We start from the raw sequence: 26944 nt of genomic DNA, 5'->3' as shown, positions 1-26944 counted from the left end.
TTTTGAATTTGTTAACAAAATTTCAAAACATGAACATTTTAGAAAAAAAGGAACAAAATTTGAAAGATGCGAACATTTTTTAACATTTCTGAAGATTTGTTGAAGAATAAAAGTAAAAATGAAATAAAAAATGAAGCGACCTTTAACGAAAGCCGAGTGAAAAGGGCTGATGGTGCGGTGGGCAATGGGAGAAAGGCGAGAAGCCAACCCTTTGGCGGGAAACATGGCGAAATTGTTAATAAGGGCAATCGGCCTAAATTGCGAGATCAGATCCGCGCCCTTGACTTTAGGAATAAGGGTAATGACAACATAATTAAGGCGAGAGACATCCACCGTACCCAACCAGAACCCTTGAATAACTTTACAGATGAGATCCCGCAACTGCGGCAGAATTTTTTAAAGAAAGGGATAGAGAAATCATCAGGACCGGAAGCAGCATTCGTGTTAGCCGAGCTAATCACCTGCCAAATCTCCTCGTCAGATAAGGGAACCATTAGACCCAAGTTTTCGTCCGGAGAAATCCTAGACCCCGCATCCCAGAACCCAGAACAAAGATCAACCCCGGGATCAGGCTTAGAACCGAGGAGATTGGAGTAAAATCCAACAATGTGTTCCATATTGGTGGATTGATCCGAGTTTCTAATGCCATCAATTAACAGGGAGTCAATGAAGCATCTGCGACGCCTGCCATTGGCGATCACAAAGAAGTAAGCCGTCATTGCATCCCCCTTCAAGGTCCAATTAAGGGCCCCTCGTTGGCGCCAATAAATATCCGACTGATGGTGATGCATCAGCAAGGCATCTTCTAGGGCATAACGAGTGGCCCATTAAGAGGTGGAGAAAGCAGATGAGTCAGCAGAAATATCAAGATCTCGGATTTGAGATGCAAGGGAGTCTTTGTCTTTACGAACCTCAGCCGCCCTATTTCGAGACCACCCCATTAAGAATTTACGAAGCTCATAGGAAAGTTTATGCCAATCATCTAGGGGACCAAAGGAGCGAAGAGGAGAAGAAAGAAAACTAGAAATCTTAGAACCCAACATATCACAAAAGCCCTCTACCACAAGCCAAGAACCATCAAACTCGAAACGGGAGGTCGAGGCGAGAGCAAGGATACCCGCATCAAGGACTAGGGGAACATGGTCAGACCCAACCGCAGGCCTGGCCTTAAGCAGCGCGCGGGGAAATAGCGAATCCCATTGATCAGACACAAAGACCCTATCCAGCACCGACCGGACAGGGGAGGCTTGATGATTAGACCAAGTGAAACGCGCCCCACCATAGGAAGCTCACGAAGTGCGCAGTTACTAATGAAATCATTAAAAGCATTGGCGAGAGGCCAAGAGAAATTAGCACTGTTCTTGTCGGCCGGAGAGCGTAATAGATTAAAGTCTCCCCCAATTAGAAGAGGGATATTGCAGGCCTCAATCTTGATCGAGAGTTCATCCAAAAAAAAGAGGACCAAGCGAATGATCCGCGGGCCCGTAAACCACCATGAATTCCCACATTGTATTCAGTTAGCGATGATGAACTACGCAGCTAAATCATTTATTTTATTTTACTTATAAGCGCCTTCCAATGAAGATGGCCTAACACGTGAGATTGAGGACCCAACCAATCTGAGTATATGGTAACGAATCTTCTGACCCATCGTAACAGAATTCTTGTAGCAAATCTTCCGGCATGAAGACTCCGTTTATGTTGGCATCGCCTCATCGTTAGAGGGAGGGGAATCCATACTTCCACAGGATATTATTGATAAGAGAAAAACTTATCAATCTCACGATTCCAGACTTCAACCAGATTTGAATCCGCACCTAAGTTATCATGAGATCCATCTGCCATCTTCGATGGAGGACCTGGAGGTGGATGCATCCGCGCCGGCGTCGGCGAGGTTCCAAGAAACAGCCAAGGGCCTTCACCACCTCGTGCCTGCCACGAGACATCGTAGCCAGCATCCTGGTCCGCCTCCCAGGGAGCAACCTCCATCGCCTTCGCCGCGTCTGCAAAGAGTGGCGGGACATCATCGCCGACTCGTCGTTCATCAAGGACCAATTTAACTACGGATCACGGGGGCCTTCGACACACACCATCGTCTTCTTTCCTGGATTCACCTACAGCTGCTATGAAGACCCGCGCAGCGCCCGTGGCTTCCTCTTCGATGAGCACTGGCGGCTCACGGCCGAGTTCACAGGTGGCATGCCGGATATGTTGGTAGGCGCTTGCAATGGCTTGCTCTGCTTCAAGCCGAAGCCGGCCAAGGCTCCATCAAAATCGTTGAGCCGTCCACCGGTGAGTCGCTCGTGGTGCCGCTGCCGCCAGAGGCGTCAGGGCGAAGGTGGAACGTCAGCCCCAGGGAGTACTGCTTTGGCTACGAGCCTACGATGCTACGGCCAGGCGATACAAGATCGTGCACCACAACTACTTAGGAAACAGCGTCCTGCCCTTGCGCGCGGGAGAGACCATCCACGACGAAGAGCTGCACGTGTACACCATCGGAGGTGGAGGCGTGGGCTGGACTAGGTTGCATGTCCCTTTCTGATCCCGTGTACGTTGATGGGTCGGTGTACTGGCCCACGTGTGGCCATGGAGAGCGCGGGCGAGACGAGAAGCTCGCGCGCTTCAATCTAGCGACGGAAAATATCACGTTGGTGGATACAGTGCGCTTGCGGCTGAAAACCCTGATATCAGAGATGGCAAAGTTGTGCAGGCTGGTGGACTCAACATCTTGTGTGATGACCTACAGCCGATACGGTGAGTGGGACGCGTGGTTCCCTGAAGCAAAAACTGAAGAGCCTGACTTTCCCAGGACGCGTGTGCTGTGTGGCGACTGGGTTGTCGGTGGAGTATACCTTCGCAGGATTGAAAGCAGCATTAATTTGGCCCACGAGAGCTGCTGTTTGAGGCGGGCAAGGATACGAGTACAACGGTCGCACATCGTTCGTCCCTGTCCCTGCTCATCGTCGTCAGCAGAAGCTCCCGATCGCAGGAGCACCGCGGCTCATTGAACAATGTCAGGCACGGGTGTTTGGCTACACCCCAAGGTTGTCCGCTGCTCCATTAGCGCTCTATTTAGGCATGCCTAGTCCTCAAGAACACAAATCATCTCGTTCTTAGTTGTTCTATTCTATTTTGATAGTGTCCAGAGCGAAATCGTCTCGTCGTTGCTAGCTTTTTTTTACCTGCTCGTTGTTAGTTGTTTTGTTCTCTTTTGGTAGTGGAACTCCCGTAATGGCAAGGATCGTCTTGATGAGGAGGTTTCTCCCAGATGATTTCATTTTTTCGCACGGGGTTTATTAATTAGTACTATGATGACTAAGATCTGTCTATTCTGATGTAATTGGGTCTTTCAGATTACAGTATATCCATTCCATTTTGATATATTGATACAATTATGAACCTATATTAATTAATTGCATATATTTAAGGAACTATCAGCTGCGATGTGTTTGGCTACTAGGTACAATTATGTTTTTATATTGCTATAGCTTGTTCAAGTAAAATTATGAACATATATTCGCTACTCACAATTTCACATACAGAATAATTATGATGTGCATGGATTCTGCTTATGGCAAAAGAAATTTTGTAAGGTGGCCATTGATTAGCCAGTGATGTTCCCAAGAAATGAAGAAGCTAGTCATGGATGAACTCTTATTACTTGTATGCTCAAATTCCTACAAGTAGGAAAAGGCTATATTAACTCTGGAAGACTTCTACCCTAATTTCTTGGTCAATGAATTAATTTCACTGCTTTTGAATAGGAATATATCACTGAAATCCGACCAGTCGAGCCGCAAACATGACCATTCAACCTGACGGTCACACTACCAACGGCAGAAACATTACAGTCTGATGACGAGGATTCCGGGTAAATATAAGAGCATCTCCAGCCGTTCGGCCCCCAGGGCGCCGAAAAAGGGCGTCCTGGGGTGCGCCGGCGATAAACTCGGCGCTGGGGCGGTTCGGCACCCGGTCGTCGCCCCCAGGTCGCCCCCAGGCGCCGAATTCAGCCCAGCTTTCGGTCCAAATATGTTCCAAAATGGCCCGATAACTGCGCGAATCGGCCCATATTTGTCGCGGTTCGGCAGGTTTCGGCGCGAATTTTTGCAAACAAATAGGAATCAATTAGCTCCTGACATACTTCGGCGTGTTTTCGGCGTGTTTCATCACATAAATCAAATAGTTTACTACAAATTATATCGTTTAACAAATAAAAACTCAAGTTTCATCACCATTCCCGGCCTCGCCCTTGAGCCTCAATAGGTGCTACACTAGATCGTGTTGCAGTTCTTAATGCACCTGTGGGTCTCGGATCTCTTAACGCATATTGAGGTAGTCAGTCCAGTTTGCCGGTAGCTGATGATCAACTTGGGCAAGAGTACCCTGCCTGTGGTATGGTTCAGTGTCAAACACTGGCTCTTCGTGCTCGCTCTCAATGATCATGTTGTGCAAGATGACACAGCAAGTCATGATCTCCCACATTTGATCTTTTGATCAGGTCTGAGCAGGGAACCGGACAACAGCAAATCGAGATTGGAGCACACCAAATGCCCACTCGCATCCTTCCTACAAGCCTCCTGAATCTTCGCAAACCAGACGTTCTTGCCTCCTGGCACAGGGTTTGAGATGGTCTTCACAAATGTCGAACATCTCGGATAGATGCCATCAGCTAGATAGTACCCCTTGTTGTACTGTCGTCCATTGACCTCGAAGTTCACCATAGGAGAATGACCTTCAACAAGCTTGGCAAAGACTGGGGAGCACTCCAGGACGTTGATGTCATTGTGAGTTCCTGGCATCCCAAAGAAAGAGTGCCAAATCCAGAGGTCCTTTGTGGCCACTGCCTCAAGCACCACACTGCAACCGCCTTTGGCGCCTTTGTACAACCCCTGCCAAGAAAATGGACAGTTCTTCCATTTCCAATGTATGCAGTCGATGCTTCCAAGCATCCCAGGAAATCCTCATGCTTCATTCTGTGCTAGGATCCGAGCAGTGTCTTCCGCATTGGGTGTTCGCAAGTACTGCGGTCCAAACACTGCCACCACTGCCCTGCAGAACTTGTAGAAACACTCAATGATGGTGGACTCGGCCAAGCGCCCATAGTCGTCGAGTGAATCACCGGGAGCTCCGTATGCAAGCATCCTCATAGTTGTCGTGCACTTCTGGATCGAGGTGAATCCAAGTGTGCCGGTGCAATCCTTCTTGCACTTGAAGTAGCTGTCGAACTCGCGGATGGAATTCACAATCCGGAGGAAAAGCTTTCGGCTCATCCGATAACGGCGCCGAAATGTTTTCTCACCGTGCAATGGAGCATCGGCGAAGTAGTCCGAGTAGAGCATGCAGTAGCCTTCCCGACGACGTCGGTTCTTTGCTTTCACCCGCCCAAGCGTTGAGCCACCTCGCCGCGGCTTCTCACTGCTCACGAGCATGCCGGAGGCTGGCAAGCACCATGAGATGCTCCTGCTCCTGGACGTCAACTTTGGCTTCCTCATCCAGCAACGCCGCAAGCGCCTCCTCATCTTCGGAGTCCATCGCTGGGCTGGGCAATTCACCGAACACCTTGTGGGCGAGGTGGGCGCAAGCCCGCCAGCTGTCGGAGTAATTGGACACGGGTACCTCGACGACGACGAGACGACAATTCAAGACATCGGGGCTAGCAAAGCCCCTCAGTCTGACTGCCCGGCCGCTCTAGCCGGCTGCCGACTACGACAACCAGCCGGCTGCCAACTCCGACAACCAGCTGACTGCCGACTGCAACCCGAAGCGACACCGACAAGACCCTGACGTGGCGGCCATACCACGGACGAGACGGCTGTACCACGACGCCATCGTGTACTTTGTCACTTCTCCCTGGGCACTATTTATGAAGTGACCCAGAAGACAAGCATGACACCCACACCATGCCCTCATGTCCACTACCTTAGCTTAGGTAGCAAGCTACCCCCATGCCTATATAAGGCACCCATCCATCCATCCACCAGGGACATGGCCACGCCACGTGCACTTGGCCGGCCACAAGGCCACTCACGCATGCATGGCACATGCAGCCACTAGCTCATATGCATATATACCAAGTTAGATGCACTTGGCACTGATCCCAGATACAGCTCCAGAAGCACTTTGTACTGCCCGATGTACACCCCAGATATATACTCAGACATGCAGGAGTAGGGGTATTATCTCTTCGGAGAGCCCTGAACCTGGGTAAACTAGCGCGTGCTACTTGCATACCCGTCCCCGGATATTCCGGCAGCAGTCTTGCCCTCACACGAAGCCACCTTGTGCCATATGTCGTCTTGCACCCCCCCGTGAGAATACCACGATATTTTGGCGCCCACCGTGGGGTGGTACTATGCTACCGCGCCGCTGCTGGTTTCGCAGTCCGGGCGGGACCACCTTCGTCATCTCCGCCGCGGCGTCGCGCCGTCTCTCTGGTAGCGCTCGGGGGCTCGACTTTGACCCGCCCCCGGAGCGACCGTGCAGGACGGCACGTCCTCGTCGTCGGCCTCGCCGCCTTCGTCGTCACCACCGTTGCGACGCCGGATGTCCATCCGCGCGCGCGGCGCACGCGAGGCCTCGTTTCGGATGGCCGTGTCTGTCCACCCGCCCCTCGCGTCTGCTCCCCTCCGCGCCGCGCCTTGCACCGGCCGGAACGCATGTTCGCTCATCCATATATCATCTATGGAAGCTAGCTACATGCAGGTCAACAATGGTCAAACCATTAGCCACACCATAGCTAAACCATTTCCCATACACTTCCCAGACAACGGGTATACACAAGCCTCTGCTCTATGCGTCGTCAGGGGAGGCGCCCGTACGCACGGCCGCACCGCTCGTGCCTGGCCGGACCTTTGCGAGCTCCTCGAAGCGTCTCCAGCTCCTCTCCCGTGCGTCATCCACCGCGCTGCCGCCTTGCTTCTTCTTGCGCGCGCCCGCGGCTCACTCGAGCGGCTGGCTCGGCTGCATGCATGGCTTCGCTTCTCCTTCCTCGAGCGCCTCGCCCTGCCGCCGTGCCCAGCTCCGGCCCGGCGCACCGCGCGCCCCCTCGGCCGAGTCTGCGCCTTGCGGTGCTGCCCCAGCTTCCTACCGTCAACAAGCCGCTACCCATCCTCCACGTCGCAGCACCCGTGCACCCCGGCTGTTGCGCGTCGGCGTTTCCGCTGGCCGTCGCCGGCTCCCGCCGCGCCGTCTCGGCGCCTGTCTGGCTCCTGCCCCGCGGGCTCCGGCCGGCTGCCTCGCCCCGCGCCGACCCGTCTGCCTGCTCACGCGCGTCCGGCCTCCAATGGCTCCCCCGCGCTTGCACCCCGCGTGGCGGCCCCGGCTCGATTGCCTCCGCGCCACCGGCCTTGCGCCCTCGCCCTCGTGTCGTTCGGCCGCGCTCAGATATGACCCGGCGACTGTTCCCCGCCGCCTCCCCGCGCCGGTTGCCCGGCTCCCGGACGCTAAATGCTCCGCTCCGGCTTCCCACGGCCGCCTGCCGGCTTCGCGCAGGCCGGCTGCCCGCAACCCGGACAACCGGCTGCCGTCTCCCCGTTACTCCGCGCCGGCGCCCTCCTCCGGGTCGCCGCTACCGTCTCCTGCCCACGGGCTCCACATCCCGGGTCGTGCCAGTTTTCTCCGCATCCACGCGCCCGGCCGTTCGGCTCCGCCCGCAGGCCGGCTCCGCCCCTACCCGCGGCCGAGTTCTCCGCCTGCCCTCCTCCGTGCCCCCGAGCGTCCGGCCGCCTCTCCGCGCTGGCCCCGCGCCGACTCCGCCTTCTCGCCAAGCCGTCCCCGCGCATCCGGCTCATCCCCGCCGCTCGGCGCCCAGTGGCTCCCTGCTCCGACTGCCGCGAGCCTGCCGGCTTCTCCGGCCGACTGGAGCCGCACCCGCCCGCCTTCCCACCGGCCGGCTTGCTGCGCCTCGCGCACTCCCGCCGAATCCCACTACAGCCGCCTGCTGTCCTGAAGAAAAAGAAGAGGCCGGCCACCCCATGCGAGGAGAAGAGAAAAAGAAGTGGGAGGCCGGCTGAAAAAAGAAAAGTCAAGCTGGCTGAAATAAAAAGAGATGCCGGCTGGAGACAAAAAAAAGATGCCGGCTGGAGATAAAAAATGATGCCGGGTGGAGGAAAAGAAAGAGAAGGGCCGACTGCCCACAGGCTGAAAAAAAAAGAGCCGGCCAATTGGAGCTGAGCCGGTTGTTTGGGAAAAGAGGCCGAGTGCCCAATCCAGCTGCCAAAAAAAAATGTGTGTGTTTGCATCCGGCTGCCCAGAGCCGGGTGAAGAAAAGGTCGGGTGCCCACGGCCGACTGGCAGAGAAAGAAAAAAGAGAAAAGGAGGATCCGACTTTGCAGACTGGAGTCCAGCCGACTGCTCCGGTCAACAACCCGCGTTGCCGCTGGACCGGCTGGTTCTTCTGCCCGCTTCACTGCCTGGCCGATCGACGAGTCGGTCCGTCCGGGCACAACCGGCAGAAGAGAAAGAGAAGAAGACAAAGTAGTTGCCGGGAGATCCGGCCCGACTACTCAGTAGTCGGCCCAAATCTCGGGGGCTACACCCAGCGGGTGCGCTGACGCGCCCCCGCGAAGAGAGAAGACAAAGTAGTCGCCGAGAGATCCGGCCCGACTGCTCAGCAGTCGGCCCGAATCTCGGGGGCTACACCCAGCGGGTGCGCTGGCGCGCCCCCGCGAAGATTGCAGACAAGAGAAGAGTATTGTCCGGCTGCCAGCAGCCGGCAGAAGAGAAAAAGAAGAAGAAGGGCGTTGCAAGACGCCTCGCCTGGCCGGTCGAGCCTGATCAGCCGGGACCCTGCTTCGAGCACCGGGGGCTTGAAGGCCACACCCAGCGGGTGCGCCGGCGCACTCCGCGAGCGCCGAGTCGCGCCGGCTGTCTTCGACGACCGCGGCTACATGAAAATCAATGTGAGCTCCTCACTCGCATATTTTTGCATCACGCAAGCACGGATAACCCCGAACGATGATCGGGGGCTATCTCCGCATTTTTATTGCAGTTGCACCACTGTTCGCCCCGGCCCCAGCCAGAGTTGGCCCGGGGCTGGCCGCTTGGCCTGAGACGTTTTTTCCCGCAGACGGCTTAGTAGCGTGTGTAGTACCAAAGGCCCACCTCTCAGCCACAGACCGCAGAGCAGCTGTCTGGCTAGCAAGAGCAAAAGCTGGAGGTCACCCCACGCGAAAAAACTTCCGGGAAGAGAAAACGCTTCAGGCGATCCGACCGTTTCCTTTATGAGTATCTGCTTGGTTAAATCCTCTCTCAAAGTCTGAGTACTGTACACTCCACTTCGCGGCCCACTCTCAGCCACAGACCGCAGAGCGGCTGTCCGGCAAGCGAGAGCTCAAGCCAAAAAGCGGAGGGAACACGAAAAAGATTTAGGGGGCTCGGACGAAATCGAGTCGGCACCCTCCGCATAAAACTTGCAATGCTAAAAGCTAACACATGATATATCTGCGTGGACTTACTTTGTCTTTTTCATGACCATTTCCATGAACACTCGCCAAAAAACCTCCGCCCAACTTTGCCAAGTTGCACGGAGGCTTGGGGGCTACTGTCGGAGTAATTGGACATGGATACCCCGAAGACGGCGAGACGATAATTCAAGACATCGGGGCTAGCAAAGCCCCTCAGTCCGACTGCCCGGCCGCTCTAGCCGGCTGCCGACTACAACAACCAGCCGGCTGCCGACTGCACCAACCAGCCGGTTGCCGACTGCACCCCGAAGCGACACCGACAAGACCCCGACGTGGCGGCCATACCACGGACGAGACAGCTGTACCACGATGCCATCATCTACAGTGTCACTTGTCCCTGGGCACTATTTATGAAGTGACCCAGGAGACAAGCATGACACCCACACCATGCCCTCATGTCCACTACCTTAGCTTAGGTAGTAAGCTACCCCCATTCCTATATAAGGCACCCATCCATCCATCCACCAGGGACATGGCCACGCCACATGCACTTGGCCGGCCACAAGGCCACTCACGCATGCATGGCACATGCAGCCACTAGCTCATATGCATATATAGCAAGTCAGATGCACTTGGCACTGATCCCAGATATAGCTCCAGGAGCACTTTGTACTGCCCGATGTACACCTCAGATATATACTCAGACATGCAAGAGTAGGGGTATTATCTCTCCGAGAGCCCCGAACCTGGGTAAACTAGCGCGTGCTACTCGCATACCCGTCCCCGGATATTCCGGCAGCAGTCTTGCCCTCACACGAAGCCACCTTGTGGCATATGTTATCTTGCACCCCCCCCCCCGGGAGAATACCACGACACCAGCGTACAGGCCCTGCGCGGCCGGAGCGCCGGTAAAGGTGCTCGGGGCGGCGGCGAAGAGGCTGTCTCGCCTATGCTCCTTCTTTTTTCCCGGCTGGAGACGGTCTACCTAGCTGCGGCGGGCAGTGGTCGGCGCAGGGATCGGCAGGGTGGCGCAGGGTGACGCCCGAGCGCGGCGGGCAGGAGGGCGAATCTGGGCGGGTGGACTGACTTTTCGCCTGTCAATGTGGCCCCAGGAACACTTTTCCCTTGCGCTGGAGCCCCCGAGCGCCCCCAGTGCGCCGGGTTCGGCCTGCGAGCGCCGGGCGCAAAAACGGCCCGAGCCAACGGAATTCGGCTTCCTGGGGGCGCGACTAGGCCGTTTTTTCGGCGCTGATGCAAATAAATCGCCTAGAGAGGTCTTCCTGGGGGCACGGCTAGAGATGCTCTAAGTACTGCACGTGGGAGGCACCTCGATGACATGTACTTGTGCACATGGTGCCCAACATGTGGACACGAAGGTCTACTCTCGCCGCATAATTGAGCCCAAATTTTTTGCACCTGCGGTGACCCAAGTTAGATACTCATTCTTGATGTTTGCAAGGAGAACCGTTTGTGGGGTGCTCTTGAGTTGTAAGATGTGAGCATTCCTTTCATTCAAAATTGCCCAAGAGGTGAGCATGGAGGTATACATGGCCTTCCTATTCGGGATACTAGATTTGGAGAGCCTGATCCACTACTCTTTGATTGAGTGCGCCAAGTGCTAAGTGGAGGTGTTGATCCGATCCACCACTCATTGATGGAGCGCGCCAAGTGCCAAATGTAGGTATTGGTGCTTTCAAGTTGGAGCTAGTCTTTGATCATTCCCCAAAGCTAATTGAGTACCGGCATTTGAAGAGGAGGTTGTCAATGGATTCTTGCTCGCGCTTGCAAACAGGGGCAAAGCCAATAATTAGACCACCCTCTCTTGGCCAGCCGTCGTTGGTCCAAACTCTATTTTGAATGGCCAATCACCCAAAAATGAACTTCAACGGAGCCCAAGCCTTCCACATCGCGAGCTCCATGGGGGATTGGCAAATATGCGGACTTGGCAGTGTAGATCACACTCTCGGTGAGTTTCCACACAATGTCAACTTTGGCATGCGCCTCAAGGGTGAAGTCGCGGATGGTAGTACATAGATCAATCAACACGTTGTGGATGAAGGAATGGGAAAACACATGGGCATTATTTTACCAGAACTAAAATAGGGTGGTTCTCCATGCTTATATACTTATCATGATGCCCTTTACTTTCTTATTTCACACTTTTTGGCCATGAAGCTTTACATTTTTGCATTTGTGTATTGTGTCACAACTTTTTTCCCAAGGAAGTTACTTCCAAGCTAAATTTGCCAAGGTGTGGGCCAGTTGCACTGATGATGGCAAAAGAAATCACATTATGATATAGCAATAGACCGTCGTCTCTATTTCCCAAAGAAGTTTGTCCTTGGGACCGAACTTGAGATTGGATGGATGTGCTTATCACATTCAATTTCATCAGTCACGGGATTTGCATGTCAATGTGTTTTGGGTGTTAGCGGTTGATGCTGATGTTTTTTTTTAGGGTAAATAATGCAGCATTTATTTAAGCATCAAAACCCGGAATGTCATCCGCGATTACATCAAGAATAAAGTCTGGGGGAATCCCTAACCACACCTTACATAGTTCATCACCAACACCTACCTTAGCTAATTTATGTGCGGCAATATTAGCAGACCGACGAACCCAAGAAATCTTGCAGTCGACGAAAGACCCAAGAAGAGCTTTAACCTCCTCAATCCATGGACCAGTAGCGGATAGATTCTTCGCTGGTTGTTGCAACATGTGCACCACCGCCTGAGCATCAAGTTCCAAGTGAACCCTCGTTGCATTAATTTCTGCAGCCACTTGCAAAGCCCGCCTACACACCAAAATCTCCGTTGCTTCCGGATCAACAACGTTTGGAAAATGATGACAGGTTGCTGCCAGAAAAGCGCCGTTGTGATCTCTGAGAACTGCACCTCCTCCTTCTTTCTCTGCATATTTGGACACTGCTCCATCTGAATTCACCTTCACCCATCCTTCATTTGGTGGTTCCCAGTGCTGTGGTTCCGGACGTACAGCCAGCACTATCTTCCGTGAGTGTACATCCCTCCATTCCCTCATAAGATCAAAAACAGAGTTCATTATTTCATGTGCTGGAGCGATCAGCTTGCCTTCTCTTGCATTATTCCGTGCCAGCCGCAGGCCATAGGTTGCATGCACCATCGCCTCATGCTCTTCGTCAGACGCCCCGGCGAACCAGTCAAGGAGCCAGCGAGCAAGAGCACTCTGGGACTAGGAGTCCATCAAGAACGGCGGGATCGCCACCGCAACTCCCTTCTCTGAGTGGAAAAGCTGCCATAACCTCACTGAATGTTGACATGCCCAGAAGCGGTGATATATGGTTTCTTCTCGACCGCATGAAACACAAAAAACACCCGGTTTGATTCGAGATCAGATCCGCGCCCTTGACTTTAGGAATAGGGGTAATGACAATATAATTAAGGTGAGAGACATCCACCGTACCCAACCAGAACCCTTGAATAACTTTACAGATGAGATCCCGCAACTGCGGCAGAATTTTTTAAAGAAAGGGATAGAGAAATCATCAGGACCGGAAGCAGCATTCGTGTTAGCCGAGCTAATCACCTGCCAAATCTCCTCGTCAGATAAGGGAACCATTAGACCCAAGTTTTCGTCCGGAGAAATCCTAGACCCCGCATCCCAGAACCCAGAACAAAGATCAACCCCGGGATCAGGCTTAGAACCGAGGAAATTGGAGTAAAATCCAACAATGTGTTCCATAATGGTGGATTGATCCGAGTTTCTAATGCCGTCAATTAACAGGGAGTCAATGAAGCATCTGCGGCGCCTGCCATTGGCGATCGCAAAGAAGTAAGCCGTCATCGCATCCCCCTTCAAGGTCCAATTAAGGGCCCCTCGTTGGCGCCAATAAATATCCGACTGATGGTGAAGCATCAGCAAGGCATCTTCTAGGGCATAACGAGTGGCCCATTGAGAGGTGGAGAAAGCAGATGAGTCGGCAGAAATATCAAGATCCCGGATTTGAGATGCAAGGGAGTCTTTGTCTTTACGAACCTCAGCCGCCCTATTTCGAGACCACCCCCTTAAGAATTTACGAAGCTCATAGGAAAGTTTACGCCAATCATCTAGGGGACCAAAGGAGCGAAGAGGAGAAGAAAGAAAACTAGAAATCTTAGAACCCAACATATCACAAAATCCCTCTACCACAAGCCAAGAAGCATCAAACTCGAAATGGGAGGTCGAGGCGAGAGCAAGGATACCCGCGTCAAGGACTAGGGGAACATGGTCAGACCCAACCGCAGGCCTGGCCTTAAGCAGCGCGCGGGGAAATAGCGAATCCCATTGATCAGACACAAAGACCCTATCCAACATCGACCGGACAGGGGAGGCTTGATGATTAGACCAAGTGAAACGCGCCCCCACCGTAGGAAGCTCACGAAGTGCGCAGTTACTAATGAAATCATTAAAAGCATTGGTGAGAGGCCAAGAGAAATTAGCACTGTTCTTGTCGGCCGGAGAGCGTAATAGATTAAAGTCTCCCCCAATTAGAAGAGGGATATTGCAGGCCTCAATCTTGATCGAGAGTTCATCCAAAAAAAAAGAGGAGCAAGCGAATGATCCGCGGGCCCGTAAACCACCATGAATTCCCACATTGTATTCAGTTGGCGATGATGAACTACGCAGCTAAATCATTTATTTTATTTTACTTATAAGCGCCTTCCAATGAAGATGGCCTAACACGTGAGATTGAGGACCCAACCAATCTGAGTATATGGTAACGAATCTTCTGACCCATCGTAACAGAATTCTTGTAGCAAATCTTCCGGCATGAAGACTCCGTTTATGTTGGCATCGCCTCATCGTTAGAGGGAGGGGAATCCATACTTCCACAGGATATTATTGATAAGAGAAAAACTTATCAATCTCACGATTCCCGACTTCAACCAGATTTGAATCCGCACCTAAGTTATCATGAGATCCATCTGCCATCTTCGATGGAGGACCTGGAGGTGGATGCATCCGCGCCGGCGTCGGCGAGGTTTCAAGAAACAGCCAAGGGCCTCCACCACCTCGTGCCTGCCACGAGACATCGTAGCCAGCATCCTGGTCCGCCTCCGAGGGAGCAACCTCCATCGCCTTCGCCGCGTCTGCAAAGAGTGGCGGGACATCATCGCCGACTCGTCGTTCATCCAGGACCACTTGAACTACGGATCACGGGGGCCTTCGACACACACCATCGTCTTCTTTCCTGGATTCACCTACAGCTGCTATGAAGACCCGCGCAGCGCCCGTGGCTTCCTCTTCGATGAGCACTGGCGGCTCACGGCCGAGTTCACAGCTGGCATGCGGGATATGTTGGTAGGCGCTTGCAATGGCTTGCTCTGCTTCCTACAAGCCGAAGCCGGCCAAGGCTCGATCAAAATCGTTCAGCCGTCCACCGGTGAGTCGCTCGTGCTGCCGCTGCCGCCAGAGGCGTCAGGGCGAAGGTGGAACGTCAACCCCAAGGCATATTGCTTTGGCTACGATGCTACAGCCAGGCGATTCAAGATCGTGCACCATGGTTACCTCAAATACAGCGATCTGCCCCTGCGCGCGGGAGAGGCCATTGATGACGAAGAGCTACACGTGTACACCATTGGAGGAGGCGTGGACTGGACAAGGCTGCATGTCCCTTTCTCGGTGTATGGTCGGGCAAACGGTGATCCCGTGTATGTTGATGGGTCGGTGTATTGGCCCACGCATGGCCATGGAGAACATGTGCGAGATGAGAAGCTGGTGCGCTTCGATCTGGCCACAGAGATCGTCACATCGGAGGCCACCACGCGCTTGCGGCTGAAAACCGTGATAGCGGAGATGGCAAAGTGGTGTAGGATGATGGACTCAACATCTTGTGTCATGGCCTGCGACCAATACGGCGAGTGGGACGCGTGGTTCCCTGAAGCAAAAACTGAAGTGCCTGACTTTTCATGGGGGTGTCTGCTGTCGACCGACTGGACCATCAGTGGACTGTATCTTCGCAGGATTGAAAGGAGCCTTGAATTTGGCCCGCGAGAGCTCCTGTTTGGGGCGGGCAAGGAGCATACATGTCGGCGTGGCTACAAGTACAATGGTCGCACGTCGTTCGTCCGGGTCCCGGCTCATCGTCGCCATGAGCAGCTCCCGATATCTGGAGCACCAGGGCTCATTGAACAATGTGAGGCACGGGCTTTTGGCTACTCCCCAATGGTGTCCGCGGCTCCATTAGCGCTCTATTTGGGCATGCCTAGTCCTCAAGAACACAAATCGTCTCGTTGTTAGTTGTTCCATACTTCCATTCTCTTTAGATAGTGTCCAGAACACAAATTGTCTCGTTGTTAGTTGTTTAGTTCACTTTTGATAGTGGAACTCCCGTATTGGCAAAGATTGTATTGAATGAAGAGAGAGTTTCACCCGGATGATTTCCCTTTTTGTATGGGGTTTATTAATTGGTAGTATACAACTAATATCTGCCAATTCTGATTTAATTAGGATTTAAGATTACAGTATATCCACTCCATTTTGATATACATATACAATTATGAAGCTATATTAATTGATAACATATGTTTAAGGAACTATCACCGTTTGATGTGTTTGGCTACTAGGTACAATTATGTTTTTCTATGGCTATAGCTTGTTCAAGTAAAATTATGAACATATATTCGCTACTCACAATCTTCCATACATAATAATTATGATGTGTATCGATTCTACTTATCGCAAAAGAAATTTTGTAAGGTGGCCATTGATTAACTAGTGATGTTCCCAAAGAAGTAAATGAAGAAGCTAGTCATAGACGAACTCTTATTACTTGTATGCTCAAATTCATACAAGTAGAAAAAGGCTATATTAACTCTTGGGAGACTTCTACCCAAATTTCTTCGAAGGTGAATTAATTTCACTGCTTTTGAATAGGAATATATCACTGAAATCCAACCACTCAAGCTGCAAACATGATTACTCAACCTGGCGGCCACACTACCAACGGCAGAAACATTACGGTCTGACGGCGAATGAACGACCAAAGGAAGGGGAAGCGTTGTTTAGAGATTATAGAGTGGAATGACGAGCGAAGTGATGATGACGTTTCCTGGTAAATATTAGTAGCGCGCGTGGGAGGCACCTCGATCACTTGTACCTGTGCACGCAACGCCCAGCACGTGGACACGCAGGTCTACGTTCGCAGCATGATTGACCCCAAATTCTTTGCACCTGCAATGATGCAAGTTAGATTCTCATTATTTATGTTTGCAAGGATAAACGTTGGTGGTACACTACTAGGGAAAACCCTAGTAGTAGCGCGGGTTTTGAGGCTAGCAGCAGCGCGGGTGGACGCGCAACTAATAAGGCGCTACAGCTAACTCATAGTAGTAGCGCGGCCCTTACCCGCTCTACTACTGTTTACGATATCAGCAGCGCTTTTTAAGAACGCGCTACTATTACCTAGCTGTACCGATTTCGCCATCCCTCGCCACTGCTATATCTTTCATCATTTTCCCATTACCCCTTTCCCTTTCAGTTTCCCTTTCAGATACTAGATACTAGGTACTGCTAGTAGATATCAAATTCATAAACCATTACTAGGTAGTACTCCCTTCGTTCCAAATTACTCGTCGTGGTTTTAGTTCAAACCACGACGAGTAATTTGGAACCAAGGGAGTACTAGATAACAATTCCATGCATAGTCAATAGGTATCCTCAAGCAGTACAAGGTCATATCAACAGCCATCATCATATGTAGTTCTAGATGATATTGACGACGATCATCATATGTAGTTCTAGATGATATAGCCACACACACATATGTAGTTCTAGATGATATAGCCACACACACATATGTAGTTCTAGATGATATCGAAGACAATCATCATCCTTAAGCCTGGGCGGTTGGTGTTCCTGATAGTAATTAGGATGGCCTGTCCAACACGAAGATTCTTGCCATCAAGGAATTTCTTCCACGCAACCGAGTTTAAGTGTGTGCGACCGTCCGTGTCCACGCGGTAAGTACAGGTTGTGACGGAGCCCCTTGTAGTAAGGCGTAGTCCAGCCGAGCCTTCTTCATCAGGCTCGATACCATAACTCACAGATATGCTCTTTGCCAATTTCTGAATAAGAAAAACATATCAATTAATAAATAGCCTCGCAAATAAGTACATATGGATTATCTACACTATTAATAGTTTCGTTAGATTCTACACTAATAAGCATGTGATCGAACTCTACACTAAAACATATCATCGACTAGATTCCACACAACATACCATATCATTGGACTGTACACTAAGTAATTCATTGGATAATTTGCATTTGTAAGTATAACATACCATATCATGTCGATCAACCATGGTATTTGTCAAGCGAGTCACGAATGGCACCCCGACAAAGTCAGCACGTGGCGGAATTATGTCCCACAGGTTGGACACCTCCTCCTCACTCAGCCTTGTTCTTTGAGCTACGATGGCTTCATGAAGTGGGTCCTCATCATCTTCATCGAGTGGGTCCTCATTATCTTCATCATCTTCATCATCTTCGTCATCTTCATCATCTTCCACCAGGTTGAGATAAATGACAGCTAGCTTGGGTCTTTCTGCTCGGAAGGAGAAGCTGATCAACTCACCACCAGTAAGACGCATACGAGCGACGAAACGGGCCCATCCATATCCTCCAATCTGCGACATATTGCGTCCTTTCTCGACCTCCATAGTGTACGGCCCCCCAGCTTGTTGAATTTCAACCTCACATTGCATGGGACGATCTGTGTAAAATAAGCAAAATGACACAATGCAGTAATGCCAACACTAAAAACAAAATAGTTATTACATTTCATCTAATTTCTTACCGCCGCATGACGAAAACTCGGCTGGAAGTAGATGCCGAACAGCTTGCCAGTTGCAAGGCTGCTGGCGCATCTTGACTTGCACAGTCGACATAGTGGTGGTGGTGGTGGCGCCATTTTTCCTAAAGCAATATGAGCAAAGGATTAATGATCAACTAAATCAAAATGTTCTAAGTCAACTAAATCAACTAGCCTACTAAATCAACTAAATCAAAATGTTTTAAATCAACTAAATCAACTAGCCTACTAAATCAACTAAATCAAAATGTTCTAAATCAACTAATTAAATGAACTACCCTATTAAATCAACTAAATCAAAATGTTCTAAGTCAACTAAATCAACTAAATGAACTAGCCTATTAAATCAACTAAATCAAAATGTTCTAAGTCAACTAAATTAACTAAATGAACTAGCCTATTAAATCAACTAAATCAAAATGTTCTAAGTCAACTAAATCAACTAGCCTACTAAATCAACTAAATCAAAATGTTGCATATGAACTAGCCTAGCTACTAAATCAAAATGTAGCGGGCAGGAGGAAGAAGGAGGGGCGACTCGAGGAGGGAGAAGATAGTAGGATGGAGGAGGAAGGCGGAACGAGGAGGGGCCGGCCGGCGCAGCCAGTGGAGGGAGGACGGAGGAGGAAGGCGGAGCGAGGAGGGGCCGGCCAGCGGCGAATGGAGAGGGAGGACGGAGGAGGAGGCCGGGACCGAGTCCAGCAAGGAGGAGGAGGTGACGGCGGCGCAGACGGAGGAGGGGCGACGGGGGTGGACCGGCGCGGGGGAGAGGGGATCCAGTGAGCTAGTGTGTGACTGTGTGAGTGGATCGGATAGAGGAGATGGTGGCTAAACTTTTGTAGTAAATTTAGCAGTAGCGCTTATTGCAGAAATGCGCTGCTACTATGCTACGTAGCAGTAGCGCCCGTCGTTATAACGCGTTGCTGCTATAACTAGCCTCGTGGCGGCCTCGTGGAAATTATAGCAGTAGCGCGTCTTTGAGCGAGCGCGCTACTGCTATATTGGTTTCAGCGGCGAGTTACTCCAGAGCACGCTACTGCTAATTAGCAGCAGCGCCTTATTTTAAAGTGCGCTGCTGATAAGATTCTGTGTATAGGCTTTTCCCTAGTAGTGGGATACTCTTGAATTGTAAGATTTGAGCATTCCTTTCATTCCGAAGTGTCCAAAGGGTGAGCATGGAGGTAGCCATGGCCTTCCTATTCGGGATACTAGATTCGGAGAGCCCGATCCACCACTATTTGATTGAGTGCGCCATGTGCCGAGTGAAGTTGTTGATCCAATCCACCACTCATTGATTGAGCGTGCCAAGTGCCAAATGGAGGTGTTTGTGCTTTGGAGTTTGAGCCATTCTTTGTACATTACCAAAAGCCTAATAGAGTACCGGTCTGTGTTCCCGGTTATTCTTCCAAGCTACTATAAATCTCTAAGAGTCAGTTCCCGCCAATCTTCCTATTCTGATCTTGCTGTAAAATATAGAAGTTCGCCGGAGTGAATGTATAGGCAGCGGCCAACTAAATCTCATTACAATCAACAACTGCCACTGGTATAGATTGTGAGGCCGTTCAGTCGTCTCGCACCTCATTCTCAATGAGGCGAACGATACAATTCTCATAGTGCACAACCATGTCAATAATAGTCATACCAAAGTCGAGAGGAAGGTGAGGGTGCGACTTTTGACTTTTGCTCCTCTGGTTGCTCCGTATACCAAGAAAAAAAACACTATACAGATAGGAGGTGGACAATAGCCTCTTTTGCTCGTACATCTTGCTCAGCCATTCTTGTGTTTTCTCTGTCTAACATATTCTGACAAACGCACTCGTTCTCTCCTAAAGAAACTGTCGGTGTAGTGGTGTCGTACAGAAGTGACCTGAACTCTTTAAAGGAGTTATGATGAAGATGTCTTTGCATAATTTTTTCAGTATGCCATGCGAATAGCATGGTTGGGAACTTATGTGGCAGGTCGTGCCTCGGGAATTTAACTTCTTTGTACCTTCATATTGTTCCCTTACCAACGTCTGAGGATGTTGGTGCGGTGAAGATGCCGATCTTTGCTGACGGTGGTTATTGCTCATCTTCCGGTTCAACAAGAACATCAGTACACACCGACGTCGTTTCTTCCTCAGGTTACTCTCTGTCCTGCCGATCCTCAAGATCCTTGTTTTTAAAGTTAGAGGAGGACCTGATGAAGGACGAGCGAATGATGTGATATGAATAAAGATGTGAACGAGGAGACTAATTTAGGTGGTGAAACACACAAGCAATATATAAGAGTTTATACAGAACACACACTACAAAATCTGTCCATGATCAACCCAGTAGATTTACAATATATTTAATGATATTCGTGCACTTTAAGACTGGTGAAGCATTTCTAATTATGTACCGAAAAATTGATGCACTTCTGATTATGCAATAATCAATGATTCTTTCGATGAAATCAATTTTGTGATTTGTATGATCACTTGCCTTACCAAAAGGCATCGGAATTTCTCACATGCTTCTACAACTCCACTTGTTATTTGTTTTCGTAATATTAAAGAGGGGTATTTATCCTGATTTGGTTAGTTTTTTCTTTCTGGATATTTACTGAGATTCACATAATATAAGAGGTTTATCATTTAATTAACCTTTTCTATTTTTTCATTATGTTACTTCCCCTTTCTCTTTTGTTATGTTATTTTCCATTTCCATTTCACCATCGAAGTTCTTAATATTGCACCCATTTTTGTTTTATTTCATTAGGTTATTTTCCTTTTCCTTATTATGTTGTATTTATCCTTCACACGCGGAGTTCTTAATATTACACGCATTTGCTTATTTTCTTTTAAATCGTATAGCAATACTTTTTTTGAGTTAACAATACATTATTTTTTACATGAAACTACGATGGTAATTGAAGGAAACACAAAAAAAGAATACTTTTCAATGTATAAAGGCAGAAACTTTGCATGCTCGGTACTAATACTGAACGGTTGCTGGGTTTTTTTCTGGACAAGTATTGAATGGTTTGTTACTAATATTGGATCGTACAACCTAACCAACTGACGCCAACACCTTTATATAAGAGGTGCGCGACACCACCGATTGTCCCCATCTAGGTCATCGGCGACTGACCTCGATGGGATCTGCCGTTTTGGCCGGGGAGCGATGTGATGTGATGCCACACGATCGATCGAGTGCCTCTGCCAGAAATCTTGGTCGTTTTTTTGCTTATTACTTCCTCCGTTCCTAAATATAAGGTGTATTAGTTTTTCAAAAAGTCAACTGTTGTCTATGTTTGACCAAGTTTACAGTAAAATATATAAAGATTTATAATACTAAATATATAAAATGTAAAAACATAGTTCATGATGAATCCAGTGATAATGTTGGTATTCTAGATATTGATATTTTTGTCTATAAACTTGGTCAAACTTAGAGAAGTTTGACTTTTTGAAAAAATAATACACCTTATATTGAAGACCGGAGGGAGTATGTGTGTATTTCGCATCTACTACTTAATTATTATTTTTCTGCCCAATTTCTTCTCTCTCGGCTAGCACAAATAGTATAATATTTAATGTAGACGGTAACATGAATGCATGGTTAGCTAATGAGAAGACCAGTTAGTTCAAGCAAAGTTGGCATGCCAACCAACACATGCATGCAGTGGAAAACATTAAAAGACATGGTCAATATCTCAATAGAATATCCAATAACGATTGCCTCATGCGTAGCTACAACTATGTGTAGAATGTTTAGAGATTTACGAGTTTTAACTCAGTGTATACTTATATTGTTATTATATGCCTCACTTCATTTTACAGATTTGATTAGAATATATCAACACCGTCGTCGCCAACATGACAACACACCGCCGTGATACCCTAACCTTGGCCTTTATACAAGTCGACATTGAGGCACCAAGGTTCCCAGCCTCACAAGGCTGGAGAAATCACCGACTGGGACTCAATACCATCAGTAGACGGTGGTGATGGTGATTCTCTCTTACCACCGGATGTTGACATTTACTTTTTGACAAAGGTTGAAAATCAATTATTAGCAGTTTTTCAAAAAGACATTCTATGTGCCATTTTCAGCGATGAAAATTGTTAAATTAATGAATTTCTCATGCCATGTGTTTCCCGTCCAGTATGTGCTGCCCCAAAGAAAAACTTTCCCACACATTTTCTAGCGACATGTGTTTCCCGCTCGTTATGTGCCACTGAAAGTTTCCACCCAATTTCTAGCACCACTTGTTCCTACCTAAAATGTCCACACCCTTCTCATAGTCGAATCAATTAAAACCCGCGGTCGCAGGGGCTTCTTCACCTCGATTGTGACTCGTGCTCTCAAGAAACCACCGACCGGATCAATCTGGACTAATGCCGCATGCTTGTGAATCTGTTGCACAATAACTAGTCCCTACACATCGTTTCTCAGATTATAGGGTAGATTACCTACACTATCCCAAACCTGCACCTTGTCGAACCTAAGATCAGACAGCTGCATATGTGCATTGAAATCCTCCAGGATCACCACGTGCTTGCTGATGTGCCAAGGTGAGCCCTCGCAAAAACGATCCGGATCGCGCTTGGCCTCAAATTCAGTGGCAAACATGTTCTCGCCAAGCGGACGAAAAACCAAGCCCCTAGGGTTTCCCCAAGCTTGACGTAGGGCGTAGGAAATCGTCTGTATGTGAAACAGGTTCCGGTACATCGCACATTGCCGGATAGGGCCTCAATGATTTTTTTGTTGCACGTGAGAGAAAAAACGGGCAGCGGACGCTATCGAGGACGCAAGGAAAACAGATTTCCCTAGTATCTTGTGTTTTTTGAACATCAGTACAGACACAAGCGCTCATATACACGCGCATACACTCATCCCTATGAACGCACACACGCACACCCTACCCTTATGAGCATCTCCGAAAGACTGAGCCGGCATATCATCTTGAGATTTACGAAGTCACCATAAGCGCCTCGTCGTCGACGAGAACGTCTTCTCCCACTGAATGCGCATCGCCGGAAATCCTGAAATAAATCCAGGAATAAATGCGAGCACCAGGATTTGAACCCTGGTGGGCTGGGGATACTACTGTCCCTCTAACCATCCAACCACAGGAGAAATATTACTGTAGTAGTGTTGCTGGTACATACTTGAAGAAATATTACGTAATTAAATCATTTATTTATTTTACTTATAAACGCCTAACACGTGAGATTGAGCACCGAACCTATCTGAGTACGTATATGGTAACGAATCTTCTCACCCATCGTAACAGAATTCTAGCAAATCTTCCGGCATAACGACTCTGTTCATGTTGGCATCGCCTCATCGTCGGAGGGAGGGAATCCATACTTCCACGGGTATTAATAACGCAAAAAGTTATCAATCTCCCGATTCCCGATTCTGACCATGAAATTGCATCCACACCTAGGTTAATCTATCAATCACCATGAGATCCATCTTCCATCTTCGATGGAGGACCTGGAGATGGATGCGAACTGTGATGCATCCGCGCCGGCGTCGGCTGGGTTCCCGGAAACAGCCAAGGGCCTCCACCACCTCGTGCCTGCCACGAGACGTCGTAGCCAGCATCCTGGTCCGCCTCCCGGGGAGCGACCTCCGTCGCCTCCGCCGCGTCTGCAAAGAGTGGCGGGACATCATCGCCGACCCAACGTTCATCCAGGAGCACTTGATCCACGGATCACGGGCACCTCCGACACACACCATTGTCTTCTTTCCTGGATTCACCTACAGCTGCTATGAAGACCCGCGCAGCGCCCGTGGCTTCCTCTTCGATGAGCACTGGCGGCTCACGGCCGAGTTCACAGCTGGCATGCGGGATATGTTGGTAGGCGCTTGCAATGGCTTGCTCTGCTTCCTACAAGCCGAAGCCGGCCAAGGCTCCATCAAAATCGTAGAGCCGTCCACCGGTGAGTCGTTCGTGCTGCCGCTATGGCCTGAGGCGTCAGGGCTAAAGTGGAATGTCAACCCCGGGGCGTACTGCTTTGGCTACGATGCTACGGCCAGGCGATACAAGATCATGCATCATAACTACTTAGGAAGCAGCGGCCTGCCCTTGCGCGTGGGGGAGACCATCCATGACGAAGAGCTGCACGTGTACACCATCGGAGGAGGCGTGGGCTGGACTAGGCTGCATGTCCCTTTCTCGGTGTATGGTCGGGCATATGGTGATCCCATGTACGTTGATGGGTCGGTGTACTGGCCCACGCATGGCCATGGAGAGCGTGGGCAAGACAAGAAGCTCGCGCGCTTTGATCTAGCGACGCAGAATATCATGTCGGAGGATACAGTGCGCATGCGGCTGAAAACCCAGATATCAGAGATCGCAAAGTTGTGCAGGCTGGTGGACTCAACATCTTGTGTGATGACCTACTGCCGATACGGTGAGTGGGACGCGTGGTTCCCTGAAGCAAAATCTGAAGAGCCTAACTTTCCCGGGGCGCGTGTGCTGTGTAGCGACTGGGTCGTCGGTGGACTATACCTTAGCAGGATTGAAAGCAGCATTGAGTTTGGCCCACGAGAGCTGCTGTTTGAGCCGGGCAAGGAGCAGTCATGTCGGTGTGAATACAAGTACAATGGCCGCACATCGTTCGTCCCTGTCCCTGCTCATCGTCGTCAGCAGCAGCTCCCGATCGCAGGAGCACCAAGGCTCATCGAACAATGTCAGGCACGGGTGTTTGGCTACTCCCCAAGGGTGTTCGCTGCTCCATTAGCACTCTATTTGGGTATGCCTAGTCCTCTAGAACACAAATCGTCTCGTTGTTAGTTGTTCGGTTCTCTTTTCATAGTGTCCAGTTGCTTTGTTCTCTTTTGGTAGTGAAACTCCCGTAATAGCAAGGATCGTATTGAAGAGGAGGTTTCACCGAGATGATTTCATGTTTTCGTACTGGGTTAATTAGTAGTATACAACTAAGATATCTCGATTCTGATGTAATTGGGATTTCAGATTACAGTATATCCATTCCATTTTGATATAGAGATACCATTATGAAGCTATATTAATTGGTCAAATATGTTTAAGCTGTGATGTGTTTGGCTACTAGGTACAATTATGTTTTTCTATGGCTATAGCTTGTTCAAGTAAAATTATAAACATATATTCGCTACTCACATTTTCACATACTGAATAGTTGTGCATCCATTCTACTTATGGCAAAAGAAATTTTGTAAGGTGGCCATTGATTAGCTAGTGATGTTCCCAAAAAAAATGAAGAAGCTAGTCATGGATGAACTCTTATTACTTGTATGCTCAAATTCCTACAAGTAGGAAAGGGATATATTAAATCTTTGGAGACATCCACCCTAATTTCTTCATTAATGAATTAATTTCACTTCTTTTGAATAGGAATATATCACTGAAATCCGACCACTCGAGCCGCAAACATGACCATTCAACCTGGTAGCCACACTACCAACGACAGAAACATTATGGTCTGATGGCGGATGAACAGCAAAGGAAGGGGAAGCGTGGTATAGAGATTACAAGCCATACCCGCGCGGCGGCACGCCACACCCCATCGATGTGTGGTGTTTATTGATGATGTCTTTGTTGTTTATAGTTAATTTTTGATAAGAATAGTATGTGGATAAAGTTGTATTATCAAAACAAAACTAATAAACTGGAAAGGATAAATTTATTTTCACCATGTATGGTGCATCTTATACAGCAGGAAATACACGCTGACACTGATCTAATACCACTAAACAGAGTATTTATTCCAAACGTACACCATTCAACTTTCATCTTTGGTCTACATAATTCTTATTGACACCACTGCGGGATCGGTGCCTGTAATGAAGTCGTAGAGGGCATTTGCAATTTGTTGCATGTGTATGTAATGATGGTATCATTTACCCGCAAAAATAATGATTGGATAATCAATATATGCGCGGTGAGGATACATGCAGAATGAACTTATTTCTCTGTCACATATTTTTGCCAGAACTCTAGTCTCTCTTGTGAACTCATTTTGTTGGGCAGTTATTTGCTGACGGGCCATGTTGAATTACCATTGTTTGGTGCCTGCATTCTATTGTGTTGAGAGTAGACTTTGCTTTGTGACCTTTAGTGCATGGAAGTTGTGATCATCATTAGTGATGGTGTAATGAGAAAACTGTATTCCAAGGCTACCTGGACAGTTATTTATTTGGCTGCGTCCAAAATTTTAGTTAGCTAACCTGTGAAAGTCGCCTAGTTGATGTGGGAGTGTGATGAAGCTAAATTCACAAACTAAGTTTTTGACTCCAAAATATGACTAGCAGATAAAGGAAGTCTTTGAAGAACATGCACAAAAAAAATGCAAGCTCTTTATAAAGATAATCTACGGCAAAAAAATATTGGATACTGAAAATGACAACTTACACCAACATCCTGCATTATCATGTTGACATAGTAAGTATTTTAACATGGCTAGAACATGGCAGTACAAACTTTACAATCTTCATACAAATAGAATCTAGCCCAACATGCGCAAAGAGACGTCTCAAGAGATGCTTGCACCAGTCCATAGATGGATCGCTAGAGCTTGCACATTTTGTTAGCACCTTTAGGATTGACAAAACCTTCTAGTTGTATCATATACAACTCTTGATAAATCCATCAAGGAATGCAGTTTTGATATCCATTTATTAGATATCATAAAATGTGGCAATTGCTAACATGATTCGGACAGGCTTTAAGCATCGATACGAGTG

Source organism: Triticum dicoccoides, chromosome 3B (genome assembly GCF_002162155.2).
Source record: "Triticum dicoccoides isolate Atlit2015 ecotype Zavitan chromosome 3B, WEW_v2.0, whole genome shotgun sequence".
Classification (NCBI taxonomy): domain Eukaryota; kingdom Viridiplantae; phylum Streptophyta; class Magnoliopsida; order Poales; family Poaceae; genus Triticum; species Triticum dicoccoides.
This window is presented reverse-complemented; position numbering follows the sequence as displayed.